At 45.2% G+C, this 20691-nt stretch overlaps 1 protein-coding gene across 1 annotated transcript in view; it reads left to right on the forward strand.

Annotated features, from left to right (window-relative positions):
* Nucleotides 1-20691, forward strand: part of PLPPR5 (phospholipid phosphatase related 5) — a 314497-nt gene that overhangs the window by 104123 nt on the left and 189683 nt on the right. The gene's annotated exons all lie outside the window — the stretch shown is intronic.

Here is a 20691-nt window from a genome sequence, read left to right on the forward strand (position 1 = left end):
TGTATCGCAATACGTCACCTAGGCTGAAGATAAATGGAACTGTAGCACCCTGAGGGCTTGGTTGCTACAGAGGTATTGCACCTCACCCAGAGGTGTGATATCTCACTCTCAGGTAAGGATGGAGTGTGGATCAGGACCCGACACCTGCATGCATTACACCACATTGCCGTGGGGCAGGGCGACCAATATGCCCCTGAGATGGGCACGACAGTCCCTGTCCCTGGCTGGAGTGGGGGGAGGGAACACTGAGGAAGGGGAACCCTGTAGTGCAGGAGCAGGGAGGAAGCAGTTCCTGGGTCCATTGAGAAGGGAGTATAAAAGGTGGGCACCATCTTAGTTCAGTGCAGAGAGGTCTGAGCAGAAGTGACAGGGAGCAGGGGCTCTGCATGAGCTCTGCTCCGGAGGCGGGCCTACTAACAGAGGCCCAGGCCTGGAAGAGGGAGAAGGAAGGAAGAGGAGCGGAGAAGGCTCCAGGAACGAGGAACGAAGGGATCCCAGGGCTGCGGACGGGCGAGTCGCCAACGCACGCCCGAATCCATCTGCGTGGAGGGGTCAGGCCAAAGGGGGAGACCGGTCCCCGAAACTAGTGGAGGCGGGAAATGACCCTCAGCTAGAAACCGGAGGCTGTGACATTTTATATGGCGCAGCCCCTCGCTACACCCGCTAGGAAGGCACCACATAGGGTCAGGGAAACTGGCGCCAAGTTTACCAAGAGGAGGCCCGAGGCAGCCGGACAGAAGGGTTGGTAAGAAAGGCCAGACAAGGGACAGACAAAGGGGGTCCTGTGAAGCGCTCCAAAGTTATCTGGGAGTTGTCTGAGCCCCTCACCTGGTGAGCACAATACGACTTGGGCAGCCGTTACCTGCAGAAGTGGTCTGGATAATAAGAACTGTGAGTAAAGGCCCTGAACTGCATCACTGACTCCGTGTTGTTACTGCTGCTACCCTGCTCCATTACCCCCATCCTCCGCATACACTGCCCTGAGGCTATACTCCTCCCGTGGGGAGTTATGCTATGCTCTGCTGCACCCACAACACCAGCCTCAGCGGTCTGCCCTGTAGCGGCGGTTCACTCTGACCGCAATCCACGGGTGGCATTGTAGGACGTTTAAACATCAAAACTACATAAATAGTTCCGCCACTGGTTTGACCGCCCTGAGCCACGGAACCGGGTCGCCGCCATGGAGACTACAACCACCAGCATCCACCAAAAAGGGTCTGGCTCCGGGTGTCCCAAGGCCCAGGGGGCGCGTCAGAACATTTTCATCACCTTTCATAATCACCAATGGGAAAAGGCAGGGATGTCCTCTGTCCCCTCTCTTATACATCCTAGTGACGGAGCACCTGCTCTCATCAATTCGCCATAACCCCAATATTAGGTGGATTGAGGTGGGAGGCACCGAGTACAAGTGCTCTCTATTTGCTGATGATGTCCAAGTATATATCACTCAATCACATATATCCATCCCTGCTGTTATGGCTGAAATAGATCACTTTGTTACATGGTCAAATTTTAAAATCAATGCAGCGAAGTCTGAGGCCCTCGATGTCTCCCTCCCCAAATCCATACAGGATTCCATCCAGTCCAACTTTCCCTTTGCCTGGCCGTCACAGGGTATCAAATACTTAGGAATTCCTATTCATAGAGACCTCTCCCGTCTATGTTATCTTAAATTTGGGCCCTTTATTGAACAACTCCATACAGACCACGGTTGGCAAGTTAGAACTGTAAGATTCACTACGTGAACCACTGGTGTTTTGTGGTAAAGCACATGTACACTGTGTTCCAAATTATTATGCAAATAGTGTTTAGGAGTGATAAGGGAAGAATTTGTTTGTTTGTCAGTTAAACTCATTGATGGTGATGTGTGTCAGGGCTCTTTATATCACTGTAAGCAATTGCAGACACCTGTGCTAATTAGTTTGGCAGGTGTGTCCAATGAAAGGCAAGACTACTTAAGAAGGCTGTCCCACATTATTAAGCAGCCTACATTTTCTGCCAAAATGAGAAAGAAAAAGGATGTGTCGGCTGCTGAGAAGCAACAAATTGTGGAGTGTTTAGGTCAAGGCATGACTACAATCAACATTGTGCGATGATCAGGATGAAGTGTCTTGGCAATCAAGAAGTATGTAGCTGATTCACAGTACACACGTGTGCGTGCTGATAAGGGCAAATTGAGGACTCTTTCCTACAAGCAATTACGTCAGGTTAAAAGAGCAGCGGCAAAAAAGCCTTGTCATAGCAGCAGACAAGTTTTTGAAGCTGCTGGTGCCTCCAACGTCCCCCGAACAACAAGATGCAGGGTCCTTCAGAGGTTTGCAGCTGTGCGTATGCCATCCTGTCGACCTCCTCTATCCACTGCACACAAGCAGAAACGGCTCCAGTGGGCCAAACATTACATGAAGACTGATTTCAAAACTGTTTTGTTCACGGATGAGTGCCGTGCAACGCTCGATGGTCCAGATGGATGGAGTGGAGGATGGCTGGTTGATGGACACCCCACGCAAACACGGCTACAGCGTCAACAAGGAGGAGGTGGAGTAATGTTTTGGGCTGGAATCATGGGGAGAGAGATTGTCGGCCCCTTTAGGATCCCTGAAGTGGTAAAGATGAACTCCATAATGTCTGTGGAGTTTCTCAAACTTCCTGCCATGGTTCAAGAAGAAGAACCGTGTATTCCACAGCAAGATCATTTTCATGCATGATAATGCAACGTCTCATGCTGCACATAACACATCTGCATCTCTGGCTGATATGGGCATAAAAGGGGACAAACTTATGGTGTGACCCCCATGCTCCCCTGACCTCTACCCCATTCAGAACCTCTGGAGCATCATCAAAAGGAGTGTCTATGATGGCGGGAGGCAGTTCACATCTAAGCAACAGCTCTGGGAGGGTATTCTGTCCTCATGCAAAACAATTGAAGCAGAAACCATCCAAAACCTGACAAATTCAATGGACGAGAGAGTTCAGAAGCTCCTTTCGAACAAGGGGTCCTATGTGCAAATGTAACATCACCTAGAATAAAGTTTTGAGTTGAAAACTGTTTGATTTTAGTTTCTAATAACCTGCTAATGCTTAAAATTTCAAAAATGACCATTTTTTTGGTCTTTATTAAAATGAAAAGGTTGATCGAAGAGTGTGGGGGATATAAGAGTGTGGCAACCCAGTAGTCAGGATTACTTTGAATTCTGACAATCTGAGGGTCATGTTGCAGGTAGTGCAGCAAGAAGGCACTTATGTGTCTTGCGCATCTCGGAGCCCCAAAATTATTTTCCGGGCTAGATGCAGCTAAAAATTATTATTATTTTTAAATCTGGTGGAGCTTAGTATAGATGGCCTAATAGAATCAGTACTGCACACTGCTACAAAGCTCAAATTGTTTTCCAGCCAAGATACAGATAAACATGATTAGTGATTTTAAATCTGGTGGAGCTTAGTATAGATGGCATAATAGAATCAGTGCTGCACACTGCTACAAAGCCCAAATTATTTTCCAGCCAAGATACAGATAAACATGATTAGTAATTTTAAATCTGGTGGAGCTTAGTGTAGATGGCCTAATAGAATCAGTACTGCACACTGCTGCAAAGCCCAAATTATTTTCCAGCCAAGATACAGATAAACATGATTAGTAATTTTAAATCTGGTGGAGCTTAGTATAGATGGCCTAATAGAATCAGTACTGCACACTGCTACAAAGCCCAAATTATTTTCCAGCCAAGATACAGATAAACATGATTAGTAATTTGAAAGCTTAAAACGGTTGGTGAGGTGATTTTAACCATTCATCAAGCTTTTACTCTCCCCAGAATGACACAGGGGTAGAAAAGTCGTTTCGGATCCATGATTTTTTCATCTTTATGAACGTGAGTCTGTCTACATTATCAGTGGAGAGCCACGTGCGCTTATCTGTCAGCACACCACCAGCAGCGCTGAACACACGTTCAGACAGAACGCTGGCTGTGGGGCATGACAAGATCTCCAAGGCGTAAGTGGCTAGCTCCGGCCATTTATCCAGATTGGAAGCCCAAAAAGAGCAAGGGTCCAGGGACACAGTCATGGCTTCAATGTTTACTTGAAGATACTCCTGTACCATCGTCTCTAGGCGTTGACTATGTGTCAGACTTCTTGTCTCCTGTGGCCTTGCAAAGGATGGGCTAAAAAAGTGGAGAAATGATTCCGCAAAATTGATGTTACCAGCAGATACTGTGTTTCTGTTACGGTTTGAGTGCTGAACACTCGACGGTCCCACGGTTGGCAAGTTGAAACTGTGAGATTCACTACGTGCACCACTGGTGTTTTGTGGAAAAGCACATGTAAGATTCTGCAACAGTCTCTGCTGATACTCCTGCATGCGTGCATCCCTTTCTATGGCAGGAATAATTTCTGCAAATTTACTTTTGTACCGGGGATCTAACAGTGTGGCAACCCAGTAGTCAGGATTATTTCTAATTCTCACAATTCGAGGGTCATGTTGCAGGTAGTGCAGCAAGAAGGCAATCATGTGTCTTGCGCATCCAGGAGCACCAAGTCCCTGTTGTGTTGGTGGCGAGGTAACAATCATGCTTCCTTCCTCTGTCCTCTCCCCCCAACCTCGCACAACAGAAATGTGATCAAGGTCTCCCTCATCTGATGAGTCTTCCATCAGTTCGTCCTCCACTTCTTCCTGGGCTCCTGCACCTTCCTCACTAGTTTGGCTGCTACCATGCGCCCTGGTAAAACCATCTCCCCCACCCTAACATGCCTGCCGCCTTGGTGCTGCCGACCGTCTGGACCTTGCAGATGTTAGCCCTTCCGCATACAACTCGTCCTCCTCTACTTCCTCCACCTCCTCTTGTGCCACCACCTGACTCCGAATTCTGTTTAACATGTGCTCCAGCATGTAAATCACCGGAATAGTCATGCTGATAATGGCATCGTCAGCACTAAACATCTTTGTCGCCATTTCAAAACTGTGCAGAAGGGTGCATAGGTCCCTGATCTGAGACCACTCCTCCAGCGTGATTTGCCCCACCTCTGGATCTCGTTGGCCCAGGCTATACGTCAGAACGTATTGCACCAGGGCTTGTCGGTGCTGCCACAGTCGCTGCAACATGTGCAGAGTTGAATTCCACTGGGTAGGCACATCGCATTTTAGCCGGTGAAGAGGCAGGCCCATCGACTTCTGTAGAGATGTAAGTCGCTGAGCTGCGGGATGCGAACAGCGGAAGTGAGCACACAGCCACCGTGCCCTCTGCAGAAGGCCATCTAGTCCGGGATAGTGGGCTAAAAATTGCTGGACAACCAGGTTCAACACGTGAGCCATACAAGGCACGTGTGTGACATTGCCCCGGCGAAGGGCCGCACCCAGGTTTGCAGCATTGTCGCACATGGCCTTACCTGGTTTCAGGTCCAGTGGAGACAACCATTCATGAAATTGGTTCTCCAGAGCTGACCACAACTCCTCAGCTGTGTGACTCACATTTCCCAGACATTTCAAAGTAAAAACCGCCTGATGACGTTGAGCCCTACTGCCAGCATAGTAAGGAGGTGTGCAGGATCCCTTCTGCGCAGTTAGAAAGCTTGTGGCATGACCAGACAGGCTTTGGGTGCAGGTTGAGGACCGAGAGGAGGTTGAGGAGGCAGAAGCAGTGGAGGAACTTTGAGATAAAGAGGATTGACGCACAACTCGTGGGGACGGCAAGACTTGGACAGCAGCCCCTTGTCCTGCTGTCACCAGAGTTACCCAGTGCCCAGTCAGCGACATGTAACGCCCCTGTCCATGCCTACTCGTCCAAGTGTCTGTGGTGAAATGCACCCTGTCACACACAGAGTTTCTCAAAGAAGCTGTGATGTTGTGTGTGACATGCTGGTGGAGCGCAGGCATACCTTTCTTTGAGAAGTAGTCCCGACTGGGCATCTGGTACTGGGGCACTGCGACGGACATAAGGTCTCGAAAATCCTCTGTGTCCACCAGGCGGAAAGGCAGCATTTCTGTAGCTAAGAGCTTGCAGATGGTGAAATTCAACCTCTTAGCTTTCTCATGGCTAGGAGGAAATGGTCTTTTACTTGTCCACATCTGAGGGACCGAGGGCTGGCTATTGTGCTTAGACGGGGTTGATAAGGGTGTCCCCGGCAAACTGCCGGTCTGTGAGGAAGATGCAGGCGGACATGTTAGGTTGCCTTGATCCAAAGGTGGTGCTATCGATGTCGGAGAGCGCTCAACACCAGCTGGTGTTACCACCTCCAAAGAAAATGATGAGCTGCCAATCACGCTGGCTGTTGTGGGTAAAGAGGTGGCAGGTCTGCATCCCAAAACAGGTGTGACTGCTGTCCCCCCAGTCACAGATGATGAAGAGGCCGTGGATGCACAAGATGTGGCAGACGGTGGTTGGCCCGACCGGCTAGGCCGCATTGTAGCACAGTGCGCTTCCCACTGCAACTTATGCTTCATGTCCATTTGCCGGTTCATGCATGAAGTACTCAAACTATGTATTTTTTGGCCTCTACTTAGCTTTTGCTGACAAATGTTACAGATAACACGAGTTGGGTCATCTTTATCGATCTGAAAAAATGCCCAGGCTATGCAAGGCTTAGCACCCATGCGACCTGAAGAGCCACCACGACTTGTGGTGAGAGGCAGAGTTGTGTTTGAGGATGCAGATGTTGACGTGCTTCCAGTACTACGTCTGTGTCCAGGAAGGCGCAACCTGACCTCGTCGTCACTAGCATTCTCCTCCACCTCCTCTGCTGACCTCATCTCTTGGCTGACTGTGGGTTGACAGTAAGTGGGATCTCCAACCTCATCATCATCACCCTGTGTGTTATCACACCCGTGGTCCTCAGAGCCAACCTGTTCCTGCCCTGACAAAAAACTAAAGTTGTCGCTCCAATCAGCTATTTGAGTCTCATCTTCGTCTTCCTCATTGTCTCCACCAACAGGAGTTACAGTTTGGGAATGAGGGTCTACATTATGGTCAGAACCTTCTGCGTCTGGTCCTGGATCCGACTCATAAAGATTCTGGGCATCAGTGCAGATCATTTCCTCGTCTGGATTCACAGAAGCGCTGGAGCCAACCTCTGATTCCCAGGCTATAGTATGAGTAAACAGCTCTGCAGACTCAACCATCTGTTCTACCTCATACTCAGACGGGCAGCTGGAGATTTGGGAGCTGTGAGGAAGCAAGTGCAATTGGGGTGACACCTCTGAGGACTGGAGTATTTGTGATGTTGAAGTTGATGTGGAGGAGAGCCCACTTAAAGGAGCACTTGATATCCGTTGAAGCACCTGCTGTTTTTGTGCCTCATCTGGAATTTGTAGCGATTGGCGTGGCCGTAAGAAAGGGATCTTATCACATTGTCCGCTAAAAGAAGTAGACATTTTAGTTTGGCTGGAAGATGGTCTTTCTTCTGCAGATGTTACTGTTGCTTTAACACCTACCCCACGGACACAACCTTTTTTCCCCTTCCCAACACGCCTATTCCCCTTTCCACCAGCAGCAGGCATTTTTCCACTCATTTTGGTGGTTAACTAATTCAACTCTGGAGTTGTTTGCACAAAAAAACAATGGATGGGAACCGAGCAGAGCTGAGTGGCCAAACTGTGGTATTAGGCCAAAACTATTGGCTGGGTTAGATGCAGATAAAAATTATTTTTAATTTGCAACCTGATGGAGGTCAGTATAAATGGACTAATAGAACAAGTCCCACACCCTGCTAGAAGCCCAAATATTTTATCAGAGCTAGATGCAGAAAAAAATTATATTCAATTTGCAACCTGGTGGAGGTCAGTATAGGTGGACTAATAGAACAAGTCCCACACACTGCCAGAAGCCCAAATATTTTTTCAGAGCTAGATGCAGAAAAAAATTATATTCAATTTGCAACCTGGTGGAGGTCAGTATAGGTGGACTAATAGAACAAGTCCCACACACTGCTAGAAGCCCAAATATTTTTTCAGAGCTAGATGCAGATAAAAAATATTTTTAATTTGCAACCTGATGGAGGTCAGTATAGATGGACTAATAGACCAAGTCCCACACACTGCTAGAAGCCCAAATATTTTTTCAGAACTAGATGCAGATAAAAATATTTTTAATTTGCAACCTGATGGAGGTCAGTATAGATGGACTAATAGACCAAGTCCCACACACTGCTAGAACCCCAAATATTTTTTCAGAGCTAGATGCAGATAAAAGTTATTTTTAATTTGCAACCTGATGGAGGTCAGTATAGATGGACTGATAGACCAAGTCCCACACACTGCTAGAAGCGCAAAAATTTTTTCAGAGCTAGATGCAGAAAAAAATTATATTGAATTTGCAACCTGATGGAGGTCAGTATAGATGGACTAATAGACCAAGTCCCACACACTGCTAGAAGCCCAAATATTTTTTCTGAGCTAGATGCAGAAAAAAATTATATTCAATTTGCAACCTGGTGGAGGTCAGTATAGATGGACTAATAGAACAAGTCCCACACACTGCTAGAAGCCCAAATATTTTTTCAGGGCTAGATGCAGAAAAATTTTTTATTCAATTTGCAACCTGATGGGGGTCAGTATAGATGGACTAATAGAATGATGCTATGCCCAAAAGGTTTCACTTCGCTAGGTGCAGTAAAAAAATTGGTATTCTATACACAGGTGGTGTAGCTTGCAAAACAGATAGGCTACTCCACTGACTAACATACTCTGCAATAGGCCAAAAAGGATTAGCTTTGCTAGATTTAGCCAAATGTTGTGAAAAAAACTTGCACAGCACTGGCACAGACCTGCCTGGCAAAAACTGATAGGAACTGATGTAACTTAGTCCTGAAAAGGACTGCAATTACAATTAGTCTTTACTCCCAACCTATCTATTTAAGAGCACAGACCTGCCTGATAAAAGTCGTAGGAAATGCTGTAACCTAGTCCTTAAAAGGACTGCAATCACAACTATTCCCTACTCCCAAGCTATCTGTAGATTTGTGCGAAAATTGGCTTGAAATTAACAAGGTATAGCGCACACAGCAACAGCGGTGCCGTCTAACACGCAGCTGCAGCAGTGAGAAAATGGTGGCGACGGGGAAAATGGCTTGGTCTTATAGGGCAAGGACATGTGACATACACTGCCAATGACACATGCCCTTGCTTGTGTGAAAAAAAGCACTTCGCTCCGTGTGTGCGCTGCTGATAGGCTGACAGATTGCACCTCCCCACTGTAAATGCGGGAAAGAGAAAAAAAAATGGAGATCTTCATTATTCCTGCAGGGATCCATCCCCTGCCCCTCCCCCCGCCCCGCTGTACACTCAAACTGCGTATTAACATTAATTTTCATCATTACTGAGAAAAAATCCAGTTATGATTTTGGTACACGAACAGTTATTGAACATAACCTCGAACAGCCAAATTTTTTTCAAATCGTTCGTGTTCGCCGAACGGCTCGAACACCGCCCAAAACAGCTCGAATTTGAGATTGGCGAACAGTTCGAGTCGAACAACGCTCATCTCTACAAAGGGGATCTACTACCGCCTGGTAGCTCTGTCCTCTAAGACCTATGGCAGCTCTACACCAGATGAGCATTTCACTCATTGGCGGTGATGACAATGGGTATGGGGTCTGTTACCCTCACGTTACCGATTTCACCGTCTGTTAGCCTTACTTGCTGTTGATACATCTGGACTCGGATCTCCTTCTGTAGCGCCCTCCTCTGTCCTGGTTTGGCAGTGTCAGCTATCTGTTGGAGTAAGAACACAACCTCTCTCAAACAGTTACCAACAATGTTAGTGCCAAGTACCATGTACGGATTAGTGTCATCAGGATTGGTCTCTACTACAATTAGTCCCTGGTCCTTCAGCTCCACTCTCCCCATCTTTACAGACACATTCTTAACCCCGAGTAGGTTAAGGGGGAGTCCATTTGAGGCATATACAGTCAAATTTGAGCTGGCGGACGTAGGTCGTCCATGGACCAGAACCTCTTGTAGAGAACGTCAGGCATGATGGTTACCTGAGATCCTGTGTCTAGCAGGGCATGCGTCGGGATCTCGTCCAGTGCAATGGACAGGAAAGGTCTTCCTCCGACGAACCTGTTGTACCAGTCTGATGGGCCTGGTGAGTCTACTCCTGGGTGTCGGCCCTCGGACCCAGGGTTTTCTCGTTTAAAGGACACTTCTGGGCGAGGTGTCCGGTCTTGCGGCAGCGGTAGCAGGTCGGGTCCCTCGGTGGACGACGCTGGTCACTGGTACGCGGCGAGGGCGGTGTTGGCCTCCTCATCCAGGGGACATCCTCAGGGCAATCGGCTAGCAGGATCTTCCCTCCTTCCTCGGGCTCCGTCCGCAGCTGCAGAGCACTCAGCACGGTGGTCAGAGTTTTGCTCAACTGACGCACCTCGGAGCGCAGGCTGTCCAGTTCTTTAGGGGACTTTGCTAGGACTTTAACTTCAGCAGCCACTGGGGATAAGGTGGGTGTAGCAGGCACTGAAGTAGCCCCACCCTGGTAACGTTGGATGGCATTTGTTTCCAGGGGCTGCACTCCTTTTATAGACATGTCCTTAAGATTGTCAAAGGTGGCATCTGGATGATCCAGGGACCACCAACGTACAGTCCTTCTCTCCTCTGGAGACTTCAGTCCCCGGACAAACTGTTCCTTCAGCATTTTGTTCTCATTCTCAACGCTGGTTGGACAAACCTGGTTCAGACCCCGCATGGCCCCTTGGAGACACCAGGCATAGTCCCGAACATTGTCCTCTGGTTGTTGGGAGCAGCTGTAGAACCTCATTCGGAGATCCGCCTCAGTAAGGTCCTCAAATACAGTCTGTAGTTTTTGGAATAATGCGGAAACTGACTCTTGGTCTGCGGCTGACCATGTTTCCACTTCCCGTTCCGCAGCACCAGTCAGTTGTCCTAATACAACGGCAGCTCTTTGTTTGCCGGTCATAGAGAACATGTCTAAGATACCACATATCTTCCGTTTGAATCCAGACAGGCTATCCGGTTTGCCGTTATACTGGGGGAGCCACTTTGCTCCAGGAATGTACGGTAAAGTCAAAGGAATTACGGGTGTTACAGGCACTGCCGGAGGAGCGGCGGCTTCGGCCTGCTCATCATCGGGCGTGGGTTGAACTTCAGGGACGTTGACAGGCAGGTCGGCGTTCTGCTGCTCGTCGGACATCTTAGCGCCCCCCTAGTTAACCGTGACCTACCTTCTGGTTTTTCTTCCGGAAGGCCGCAGCTCCGCAGGTGACGGTTATCTTCAGGACCTTGCGCCGCTTGCGTCCTACGTCAGAGCGTTCAGCGACGCTCCGTACACGACCTGGCGCTTCCTGATTTGACATCGAGGCGTGGGGCGTGTCCGGGACTTCGCGCTCTTTTGCAGGTACGCCCCTTATTTTACCGCGGTTACGCCCTTCTTCTCGCTCAGTGGCCCAACAATGGCGGCAACCTTCACCACAACTTTACGCACACAGTTCAGAATAAAGGCGCACAGTACCCGGTGGCAACGGGCAAAACACGGCGTCGTTGCAGCGGGCACGCAATCCTGTTCGTGACGCCAGAAGAGATGACTAGCCCAGGGGATGGGGGATGACTCGGTTACCCGGGCCTTTAGCCTTAAGGAGGTCGCGGTGGTCGGCTCCCGGGTCCGTACTCTGGGGTCTCTCTTTAAAAAGGCGTTGATAGATATCTAGTTTATAAAAGTTCGTGATGCCACCTATGGTTTCTGATGATATTCACCAGCGCTGCGCAGTCCACTGAGGCCGGTGATAAGGCAGCTAGATGGTATGGCTCCCCACAGGTGGAGCTAGGCCTCAGGGCAGGGTACGGACGGGGTATGCAGGACGGAGAGACTCAGCCGGGTCAGAGCAAGAACAGGGACGGACACAATAGTCACTTCAGTACATTTTACTGATGGAAATTCAGGCACTCCCCGGAGCACTGTAGGGTGAAGGGTGTATGTCCGGATCCTCCCCAATGAGCGGGTTTTGTTCCTCCTGTTTCTTGCCTCTGCGTAGTAAGTTTCTGACCTGCCTGGAGCTAGGCCTAACTTTGTCTCTGTCCTGCGCTGGCTGACCTTGTGGTAGGGCCTTCTCTTGCAGTGCATGCTCCCGACCTACGGGGCCTATGTGTCTCCTGGCTCTGGTATGTATCAGCACTTTAGCGATCCTGGGACTTGTAGTTCTCCAGGGATTCCGGTTTATCTTACTGGGTCATGGAGATCCCAGTAAGCTTCGGACCCGGTGTCCGGTAACTGCTTCTTCGCGGTGAGCTAGTTAAGCTCCTCTGCCCCCTATGAACTAACTCTTTCCACTCGCCTTCAGCCTACTCAGGCCCTCTCTAGGCTACTCACACTAACGGCAGCTTGCCGCGCTTCACCGATCTTATGGCGCCGGCACACCTAAAGCTCACCTCTCTGAGCTACAACTGAGTCTCGACTGTGCTCCACCGCAGACTGACCTCTCGCAGGCTTCTGCTGCAGTAACTCTCTCAACAGGTTTGCTTTCTGTCAACTCCAGTCTAGACTAACTGAGCTCGACTCTGCACTCAGGTTTGTACTTGCTGAACTCTTCAGAGGAACTGTGCTGCCTGGCTCCACCTTCCCTATTTATCTATCCCTAACGGGCTCCCTCTGGTGGTCTGAGGTGGAAGGTGGAGATGTGTGAATGGTTATGGGGGCCTCTTGTGGAGGAATCCTTCAATACACCCTTCTAGGATTTGTGATACCAAGCACAGCTGGGCGTCACAATAACCTCAGTCCCTTAAAGGTTGAGACTCCCCAAAGCATGCTGGGAGACTCAAATGAAAGTGAAAAAAAATCTGAAAAAGGAATCAGAGAGGGAAAGGTAGAGGACTTTTCTATTAATGTAAATTACAAAAAGATTATTTAAAAAAATCAGTTATTAGACATTGACTTTTAGGTTTTGGATAATACCTTTATTATTATCTCTCAGATTTCTTTTTTTTTCATCTTGAGCCTGGTATAACATTAAAATAAGTACAAAATGAGTCAATTATGTTGTTACACTAAAGATTACTGCAGCCTAAGAATGTCATTTTCTGAATTAGAAAGAAACTATTTAATAGAAAAGTTGAAAGAGTAACAGTTGTTTTATTTTTTTTTTTATGAAAGTAATAGTACAAGTGAAGATAAGAAACTTGAAAATATATTTTATTACAGAAATATGTCTGTCTCCTCCTGCACTGATCTTTAACCTTTAATTTACTGGTAAAATCCATCTTTAGTGAAAACAGATTTTAAGCTCACTAATGGATCAAATAACATTGCTGCTTATTAAAGTCTATGGAGTGGGAGGAGAAAGATGGAGAGAGCAGCTAGAGGCAAACATGTACATGCTGCTGCAGGTTTGCATAAAATTTCAACTATGTAACAGTTACATTTTAATATAGAAAATTTGCAAAACCCTATTAATACCAGTACTTGGTGAAAAGTTTAAAAAAAATGTATATCTATCAAGTTTAAAGGGATTTTCATCTGTTATACTTTAAAGAAATACCAAACAGGGCAGGTATCCACTCTTACCTCTTTTCCAGGTGCAGAGATGGCTTTCAAGTACTGCTCTGATCTCTGTATATTGGAGGCAGCAGTGAAGTCACGCTGACAGTGCACATCACCGCTGCAGTAAATCACTTAGCTCATCAGCCCTGTAGCTTGAGCTTAGTGATTAGCTGCAGCAGTAATGTGCACTGCTGATGTGACGTCATCTCTGCAACACAGACCGGAGCAGCTATGGAGAACCGACGTTGGACCTGGAGAAGATGAGTACCTGCTCTGATTGTTATATTATACATATGAAATCTTTTGGGGACGATATAACATGAACATACCTAATAACTGCAGCCGCTTCTTCCATCTGTGAGATCATTGCTTCTTTTTTCATGTCCAAAAGGCTGTTGCAGAGGCATGGGGTATCCTTTGGAAAGCCTAAACCATACTTTCCCTGCATTTCCATTAGTTTGGGATGGACCTGCTCTGATGACTGTGATGCTGTGTCCAAGCTACAGGAGAGAACAGTTGGGTTTAGACTTTCAACAGTGATCTTGATGCCTCTGCAATGGTCATTTTGGACATGAAAGAACGGAGCACCAATCTTACAGATAAAAGGAGCATTAGCAGAGCGGAGGCCATAAGGTATAATGACTATACATTAGAAATGTAGAGTCACATTTAAATGGAATCTGTCACCCCCTGGGTGATATCAGACCTCTACTATGGCCATACAGGTGATAGAAAAGTAAATCTATACTTACCTGTATGGCCCATAGCAGAGGCCTGATTGCTGAGAAATCTGGTTTTATAAAGTCTGTTTCCCAGAGGCTGTTTTTCCTGTCTGCTTACTATTCCCCTAAATCGCCGCCTCTGTGCTAAATTACCATATTCCCCCCATCCCCTGCACGTCACAGGGCCCTGTTGATAGGCCCTGTGCCGTGCCCTGCTCTGCCTTCCCTCCCGCGCATGCGCAAAGCGCACTTTGTTTCCCTCCGGCCCCGTTTGGCTGTGTACTGCCAGCAGAGCGGAAGTCTCAGTGACTCATCGTCACTTGCGCAATACAAGGCTGCACGCAGTAAGCAGCCAAACGGGGCCAGAGGGAAACAAAGCGCGCTCCATGGGAGCTGCGCTTTGCGGATGCGCGGGAGGGGAGGCTGAGCAGGGCTCATCACAGGGCCCTGTGACATGCAGGGGGTGGGGGGAATATGGTAATTTAGCACAGAGGTGGTGATTTAGGGGAATAGTAAGCTGATAGGAGGGGTTTGCTTGGCGTCCCTCGGACGCCATGCCTCTGGAAAACAGACTTTATAAAACCAGATTTCTCTGCAATCAGACCTCTACTATGGGCCATACAGGTAAGTATAGATTTACTTTTCCCCAACTCCGGTCCTCAAGAGACACCAACAGATCATGTTTTCAGGATTTCCTTGGTTTTACACAGGTGATGGAATTATTCCCTGTGCAGATGATGCAATTATCACCTGGGCAATACTAAGGAGATCCTGAAAACATGACCCGTTGGTGGCTCTTGAGGACCAGAGTTGGGGAACAAAGATCTAAGAGATCGTAAAGGATATGATTGAAAAGGAGTGAGGGTAAACTCTAACATTTTGAGTTCCTCAATTGATCTCCATGAATGTAAAAGAAAACATAGGGCAGAACCAATCTACCCTAAGAGGAGACATTTTTCTCCTGAACAAAGGTGAAAACAAGAATGGATCAACAATCAAGCAGCAATTCTACATATTTCTACCTTTTTAATAAAAAGGCACTTATCTTTACTTCTAGTCTTGTGAAAGTCCGGATTATTTTGGAGTACTTTGTTGGAAGTGGCAGACTATCAGCATTTCTAAACTTGCAAATCAATAATTGCAATACAGTACCTGGACTTTATTTATATTTTTGGATGCCAGTGTGGATGCGCCTTAGGTACTCACACAAACACTGTCATCGTTGGTTGCATAATGCTAAACATATACGGTTGTCGAATGTTACAGCACAATTATCACCTGCTGATTACTTTGTCTAAACCCAATTCTGCTGAGACCTGGTATGAGAAAAATAACAAAATCATTGTAATTATAAGTTCATTTACAAAGTATAAGAGATCTGTGAAAATAAGAATTGTCGTGTGTCATACAGCGTTTTCAAGAAGATTCATTCCTTGTGGCTGTATAATCATTTATGAAAGATTAATTCACAATCCGCTCAACTAGGCTGATAACAGCTTAACAGCTCCTCAGTGTCCCTCCTCCCTGCTGATGCTGAGATCTGACACTACTCAGAACAAGTTGCAGCTGTCAGGCTGGGTGAATTCATGAGATCTCTCACTTTTTTGCTTGACTCATATAATGTTCATTTTAAAATCTAGATTCTACAGCCATTCTGACATTGATCTTCACGGCAAGTACACCAGCCTCATTAGTTTAAGATCTACCATACCTATTAATATATACAGTGTTGTGTTGTGAGGCCTAGTGACAGATCCACTTTAAATGTGATGACCTTTGCTTTTGGAGTAATTAGTGGTGTGGATTAAGGGTATGCAGTACAATATTACAGAATTACAATATCCAAAGGGTTGGTTTCCATTGAAATACATGGGACTGCGCATGAGCTGTATACCAAAAAAATTTAAGGATTTTTACATCAGACTTTTTGCAGTGAAAGTTGCATTAATGTGAATGTCACTCAGTGCAAATATGGATCTTTTATTTAATTGAATGATTATCTTTTGTAGTTAACTACTGTATTTAGCTTTCAACTTAAAAACTGTTTATTTTTTAAGGTTTTATGTATCCAGACCAAATCCATATGAGCCATGAAGGTATGGTAAGGCCAACCTCAGACTAGGTCATTTTTTTCAGTTTTCCTCCACATGGTCACAAAATTAAAAAATAAATACAACTCTGACTGCCGGATCCTAAGCAACAAGCTGAGAACTGATGACATTGATAGACGATCTTTATAATTCATACCATTTTCTGTCTGCGAACTTGTTGTTTTCTCCTTCTATATTAGTGCTATACATATACAAAGAGTTCATTTTTTTCCTATTGTAAGAAATTAGATTATTGTCAATCAAGAAGGGCAATCCAGCATTACCCAATCTCACAGGTGCAAAAATGGCCATTATCTCTCAAATAAACTGATAAATGAGAATGAGAGTTTTTGGACATATCAATATAAGACTTTGAAGAGGCTGTTATTTCATTACTAGAACTTGATGTCTGATGTCTTAGGCAAGAAAGTAAATGTAATAATTTACTCTGACTAACTACATATCAAAGCATAATCTTCTGTTAATTATCAATTAGTGTCAATGGTATACAAGGCTAATTTCATGTTTGAGTCCTAAGTTTTGCATATACACCATGAAAACCTAAGTGCTACTGAACATATCCATAGGACTCCATTCAATCAGCAAAGTCAAAAAGAATGTCCTTTTGGTCTCCAGTAATTGGACTGCAGTATATCGGAAAATATATCCCCCAAAAAAAACTTATACCAAGTAGCATTTGTTTTTATAATGTAGGCAATAGGCAGCATGTAATACTGTATTCATTGGCATTTGTCAGAGCATCCCATCAGAGGTATACATCAAGGAATACTCCTGAGTTATACATCTGTCTGAGGGCTCTGATAATAGAGCCTACGGCTAGCCATGCACATTAGATGGATGTTGGCCAAATAATGCTTTGGCCGATTGTTTGTCCGACCGGCATCTCAGCTAACAATCCTATACACAGGAGTGCTCGCTTTGAGAAAACCTCCAAATTACACGTTGCTGGGGGGCTTATCTCAGGGAGAACACTGCCATCATCAATCCAAAACCGAACATACACGATCTACATCAACCCCAACCATTAGACTGTCGGCCGAACCCTTTAATATCAGCAGGTCCAGTCGACCTGACTCTAATGTATAAAGGGGCCTTAAGAAGGTCCATTGTTCATTTATGACCCTGCCTGACTATTTTCTTAAAGGCATTGTTAGTTACGGTGATGAGGTTCCCATCATAGAAAGTGATGTCAATTGCTAGGAGATTGCCATGTCCTCCTTACCTCTGGCTTATAACTTTCCACTAAATGGTAGCAACTACTTTGTAGGGAATTGTATTACAAAGTGAACTAGCGTTGCCAACCAGAGTTGTGGAGTCTGTAAGCCAAACCTCCGACTCCTCAATTTCAATGACTCCGACTCCACGACTCTGACTCCGTCATACATGGCTCATGTTTAAGTGATAAATTTACTGTAGCACAGATTCATCTCAGCTAAAAGTCTAGACCCTTAAATAAGGAATAGGACAGACATTTATAGGACATTTCATAAGTTCCCAAATTTTTATGAAAAAAATATTCCCCACAAACTGCATTGAACTACTGTACCCAATATATTATATATTTTAGGAGTTGGAGTCGGTCCATTTTATACCGACTCCGACTCCACTAAAATGGACACCGACCCCAACTCCACCGCCCTGGTGCCACCCCTTCATTTTCAGAATTAGTGTTGGAGAGTCCATCACTTTCTGAGATGGCAAAACCCTGTTAACTGTTCTCCATGTACATTCTTGGTCTTACACTGAGTTTACATGTGACAATTCAGCAAGGTACTACCTTTCAATCTCATTATTGTAATGATTGGTTTTAATAACAGACTAATTTTTATTGAAATTATTATGGTAAATAATTCTGAGATAGGTCCTGTCAACGATCTATGCAGAACCTGTGTTGTTGTCGTGCAAAGGAAAGTCTGGAAAGACAATAAGCGCAATAGGGTCTTATCTGCGTAGATAATAGGGAGATAACAAATGATTTATGCTCACCTTTGGGGTGATGGGGTTGTGAAAGTCACAACCCCTATGTAAGCTTAGAAAAGGGCTGCTGCAGATGCAATGACGATGTGGAAATAAGTGGGTAAAAATCCAAGCTGCCAGTGGTCCAGAGAAGAGCAGGAGATGGAAATAGTTGAAATGTGGTTTAATAGTCAATGTGTTTCGAAGTGACACACTTCTTCATCAGGACAAACCACAATGATATGTACAATCCGCAATAGTGCTACCTTGAAATGCTATAATTAAAACTCTAATCATTAATAAATCAATGATATAAACAAATGATAGATCTTAATCCTGAATTTGGCAAAATATTTAAAATTAAGATGTAATTCTTGTTATCCGTCTCTAATAGATTAGAAACATTTAAGTAAGGCAATCTTCTACTTACATATGGTTATGCCAAATGCCTTTTCTAATTAATTCAATGTCAAGAACAAATTAAGTGTTCACCAAGAAGTCACACAGAAACCCTTGTAAGACACAAACGTAACACACAAAACTTGTCACAGTGAAAATAACAGCACAAAACCAATGATCGTCCCAACTATACTGACTCATTCCTAAAATACAAGATTTACTTTGATATGGCTTTTGTAGTGCAGAATGTTGATCTCGAGAAATAAGAAAAAACACTATTAATAACATGTAGACTAATGTTATAGCTGATGGGACTTGTCACTGCTACTGTAGTGTATCCTGATGAATCAATACAATTACACATTTTTATTATAAATTCCCATGCTCTTAATGACAAAAGAAAGGTTGACAAGGAGGGAAAGAAACAGGGAATGTGTCAAGAATATGTCAAGACTGGAACCTGAATTTGAATTAAAGAGGTTTACCTAGACTAAAACACTGAAGTCCAATCTTTAGGGAAAGGCCATCAATGTTTGAGCCTTGGGAGTGAAATCCTTGGAACTTCTGACAATAATTGGAATAAAGGGGAGGACAACAGAACAAAAAGGAAAAAATGTAAAAAAAAAGAATTTTAAATATCTTTCTTGACCTTAAAGGGAACCTGTCAGTTTGGAAGTGTATTGACTGTGTGTCAATTCACTTGAACTACTTCTTCCAAGTACACTGACAATTCCCTCTTGCACTTCCAGCTTGATTTGCATATGGCTATTATCCTATATTTCTCATGATAGCCGCATCGGATCTTTAAAAAAAATGTATAATTTTCATTAAAGGACAAGTACTCTGACAGCCACACCGCTACTTCCTTATTAAAAAAAAAGTGCTGACATATTCCTTTTAAAGAGCGAGCATTAAAGGAGTTGTCCAGCCATACAAAAAACTGTATAGGCACCATGTATAGGGTAAAAAGAATAATCTATTGTGTATTTTATTTATTTTACTCACTTATATAGCGAGATTAATTACACAGCACTTTGCAGACATTATCGATATTGTCCCCATTGGGGCTCAAAATCTAGATTCCCTATCAGTATGTCTTTGAAGTGTGGGAGGAAACAGGAGAACCCAGAGGAAACCCACGCAAACACGGGGAGAACATACAAACTCCTTGCAGATGTTGTCCTTGGTGAGATTTGTACCCAGAACCCCAGCGTTGCAAGGCTTCAGTGCTAACCACTAAGCCACCATGTTGCTCTTGACCCCTCTGTCAATACCGTGGGTCCAGCACAGTCCTTACTTGTCGTCTGGGACAGCCTGGAAGCCATGTTATAAATGTTCTACTGTCACAGAGCCATTCAGCCCTATGATTGGCCTCAGCAGTCAGATGACTAGAACGGCACGTCACCAGACAATCATCCTATGATGACCTGTTCCAGTCACCTTATGCTTATCACAAGGTTCTGTGGACTTATGACTAGTGTTGAGCGAATTTGTTCGGCATTTCAAATTCAGGCTTGTGTTTGGGGTTCCGGCTTGTTCGCGCCAAAAAATCGGCTCCGCCCATGATAACATCTGCATGACAGTGTGGCAAATCAGGGATGCTCATGGGCAGAGCCGATTTTTTGGCGCGAACAAGCCGGAACCCCGAACACGAACCCGAATTTGAAATGCCGAACTAATTTGCTCAGCACTGCTTATGACAGTTGAATGGGAATGTCATGGCTTCTGATCCATCCTTCCCTTTATCCATAGAGATGACAGCGTATTCACATCAGTTTGTTATATTTACCCTATGTATGGTGACTGTACAGCATTGCCGAACAACCTCTGTAAGTTGTAGATATAAATGTCTATTTAGCATGAAAACCTAGTGAGTTTTAGACTTTTTCTTTAATTCAAGTCTCATTATTTTCTTTATGAAGGATGCGGTTGATATTGGCATTGCCACTGACAAACATCATTCCAGGTGGTGAGTATAATGAACTAGAAATTTATTGATGCAGCACGTTTCGAAGTAGGTATGCATGA

The sequence above is a fragment of the Phyllobates terribilis genome, unplaced genomic scaffold, assembly GCF_046119375.1.
Source record: "Phyllobates terribilis strain yellow unplaced genomic scaffold, ASM4611937v1 Scaffold_8__6_contigs__length_399053987, whole genome shotgun sequence".
Classification (NCBI taxonomy): Eukaryota; Metazoa; Chordata; class Amphibia; order Anura; family Dendrobatidae; genus Phyllobates; species Phyllobates terribilis.